The 3,787-nt window shown below is 36.9% G+C and overlaps 1 protein-coding gene across 6 annotated transcripts in view; it reads left to right on the top strand.

Moving 5' to 3' along the window:
* The window catches only part of LOC102288865 (furin), a 208,697-nt gene that overhangs the window by 78,062 nt on the left and 126,848 nt on the right, over positions 1-3,787 (top strand). The gene's annotated exons all lie outside the window — the stretch shown is intronic.

Here is a 3,787-nt window from a genome sequence, read left to right as displayed (position 1 = left end):
AATTACTGACCTCTGTCATCATTTTAAGTGGGGGAACTTGCACAATCGGTGGCTGACTAAATACTTTTTTGCCCCACTGTATTTAGTAACCCCTTATTTCTTTTACAATTTATTCTAACTTCTTTGCTCTCTCCACCATTGCACATTAAATATAAAACTTGCTGCACTTGTTGTTATTAACTATATTGTCTGTCTATTCTGTTAAGTACATTGAGAGCAAAGAAAAAGTTGGAGCCCAATTTTGTAAACACATAGTGTGCCACTGGTTGCACTGGTTTAATGAGAGGTAGAAAATTATATCAGTGGTGCTCATTGGTTGATTTATTTTTCTTTTTAGGTGTATCTTTATGTTGGTTGTAAAGATGATGACATTCATGTGTCAGGAAGTCATTGATAATTTTTTCATGTTTTACTGCTGCCACACTCATGACTTCAGAGCAGGTAGAGTCTTTTATGTCTCCTTCTCATTTCATGGCATCTTTTACATTTACTTTTCCAAACATTTAGATGGGTTATGTTTTGGTACAAATGAAGTTTTTTATTAAATACCAACAACGTCCCAACGCCTCCCATAAATAAATGTAGCAATATCTCTTTATTACTTCCTCTTGCAATACTCTATTGATACAACAAGGATAGATTTTTTAAACATGCAGATGATTTAGGTCGATTCTTTCTTACCAGAGTGACCACTTCATTAGTCTTTATCATCTTTATAGTCTTTATAACATATGGTATAGCATCATATTATAAGCTACTCTACGCATGCCCTAGCTGTCAGCGATGGTCATTTAGTATCTACTGTGCCATTTTTGGGAATGAAAAGTGAAGCCAGATTTGTTGCCTGTAATAAATGAAGCTTCAGTGGCAGATAACAAACTACTCAATTAAATGCGTGTTACATTTTGAGAAGACAAGAGTAAAAGAAACAGAGATCCCCAACACAGAAAACAATATAAATCGCATTTGTCTTAGTGTAAAAAAAACAAAAGAACACACACATACAGGCCCCCACTTCATTTTGGAAACATAAACATCTCGACTGATTTGACTGAAATGAATCCGCTCTAAGCCGTAGTCTCTCACAGACAATCTTACTCACAGTGCAAACACAACAAATACAGCCAGCTTGGTGCAAGTTGTCTTTTAATTTCCTACACTCTGGTTTGCATTTCTGTACATAACTTTCTACTGCTTTCATTACACAGTAAGATATGTTTAATCTGGCTGGTGGAGAAAAGTAATTCCATGGAAAGGACAGGAATGACAATGAGAGGTGTAAAAATACTAAATATGGTATCTACACCAAAAGGAGCAATCCGACTTTAGCATTTCACTCATATAGGATCTGTGGCAGAAGTAGGATGTATATCTCTATACAGTAACTCTTATTTGGGACAAGCCAGAATACTGCGTATTGACATCCTTTTAAATTAAAGTGAGTACACATTTTGTAAAATAATTAAATCCAACTGCCTGATAAACATATTTTTATCACAACGGAGATTGAAGGCTGCAGATATGTGACAGCTTTTAAAAGTTTGTCAAACTCAATTTAAGCCCGCTAGGAGAGAAAAAATGGCACAAAACACATTCCTCACATCCCAGCAGCAGAAGATACAAAGCGTTTATTTCTCCACCAACGAGATTAGGAAGAAGGAAAAACAAACAAAAGGGCAGAATAAGGGCAAAATCAAATAAAGGACAGACAAAAATGACTAAACCCACTCGGCTGGGGGAAAAAAAAAGCATTTAATGCCACAATTCTTTTCTTGTTTACATAATTTATTTATTTTTCTTTTTATGTACAGTTGGGTCATGTGATTTAGGGATCTGTGAGAACAGTCAAAACTCATGCTAATCAAAAAAACAACAACAAACAAAATCATAAAGCTGAAGCTAAAAGTCGACAAGGTCAAAACGCAACAAAGGTGTGTCTGCATGTTTTTGTCTATTTATATTATTGCCAGCCATTTTCCATATGGCTTCTAATATTTCTTCTTCTTTCTTCATGCATGGTGTTAAAAAGAACAGGCAAACATTCAGATCGATGTGGTGCGGAGGTTTTTAACACATGGATATTCTCCCTTTATTCATTCACATCTCTTATGACATGTACAGTATATAAGCAGCTTCTCCTTATGCAGTATTTACAGATAAAAGAATCACAACCCAACAGTCAGTTAATGAGGATGACTTCAGTTCACCACAGGCTGCGGGGCACGTGTGAACTGTGTGTGGATGTGCACATGTCTCTGTGTGTGTGTATAGACTGTAGCCAGCTTTTAAATATTAATCTCAAGGTCAAAGGGATGGAGCTTTTTGATATTCATGCAGGGTGCTGCACCTTGTGCCTGGTGCTGAAGCCCAACCCACGCTGCTGCCTCTCCTACTGGCTCACTGGGTCATTATGGCTGCCACTATTTCTCCCTTTCTTTCTCCAATGCTGTGTATGCACACAAATGCATATGATATGTTTTAATTTAAAGGTGCTCCATGTACAGTGAAACATCATTAGCATGTTTAAGATAAGCGGTTCTTTGATACAAGTTCAGCCTTTGCTGTTAAGAGAGAGTTCTCGTGACTATTCTTTGCTTCATGACAAAAATAAAACCATCTGAGATTTCCTGACCGTTTTAACTGAATGTAAAGACCAGCAAATTACACAATATTCATCCTTCTGAAGAGACAAAAAATATGACGTAAGACTGAGTCATTGGGAACTGTGAAATATAGCACATATTGTCAGGCTGAGTGTGGCAGTTCTGTGTCGTGTACATGTGTTTGTCCTGAGTATTCCATCAACAACAACAGCACTGTGACAGATAGCTGACTGACAACTGCACTCTGTTGTTTATGAACGTTTAAGAGGCATTACTTTCAATCCCAGTAGTAATATGTTGATAGGCAATGTATGAATGAAATGATACATATTTCATTTTCATATTACATACTTTAATTACTGGATCTGCATACTGGATCAGTATGCTACTCAATGAGGATACTAAGGTGATTGAATTCTGTCAGCAGATATGAGAAATATATTTTGTCTGGAGGTTGATCGGTTTCTGGTAAACTGAGTATTTTTGCAGATAATTTGTGATATTAGCAGATTATTATATGGCTGGCAAAGTGACAACCCTCACAGATAATTACTTCTAATAAGCCCATCTTTCTCTGGGTTTTTATAGTATCAACGGTCCTTTTGTGAATTCATGGTACAAGGTTATAAAAAACAACAGCAACAAAAAAGCAAAAAACAAAGCAAAACAGAAGCGTCTGACCTAAGGTATTGCAATTAATCTTAAGAAGAAACAAAATGGGATGAAAAATAGGATGCGTGGTCTACTTTTGAAGCAGATCACATCAGGAATGTTATTATTTATGCATAACAGTATGGTATCTTTATTGTGAGGTGTATCCTCTTGCATCCTGCATGAGGTTTTCTGCTGCCAAGCAAAGAAACATATCGAACAATCATCTGACACTGTTTATTATACTGCAGTGATTTGTGGGTTTCTTTGATTTCAGATATACTGTGGCTATCTGCACACAGAGCTCATCCAATGTGTGCTTTTGAGATTAGATTGCAAGCTTCTAATACTGATTGCAGTATGTGCACGCACATGTGTATCTATCTACATCTCCATCACCGCAGTCCTACATTGTAGTTAAGTTGAGAGCTCCTGGGAGTCCTCATTATTTGAGCCATTTATCAAGCTCGCTCTTTTGTCCCTTGTGGTAGAACACACACACACACACACACACACACACACACACACACACA

This window comes from Haplochromis burtoni, unplaced genomic scaffold (genome assembly GCF_018398535.1).
Source record: "Haplochromis burtoni strain Fernald_Lab_line unplaced genomic scaffold, NCSU_Asbu1 Contig_76, whole genome shotgun sequence".
Classification (NCBI taxonomy): Eukaryota; Metazoa; Chordata; class Actinopteri; order Cichliformes; family Cichlidae; genus Haplochromis; species Haplochromis burtoni.
This window is presented reverse-complemented; position numbering and strand designations above follow the sequence as displayed.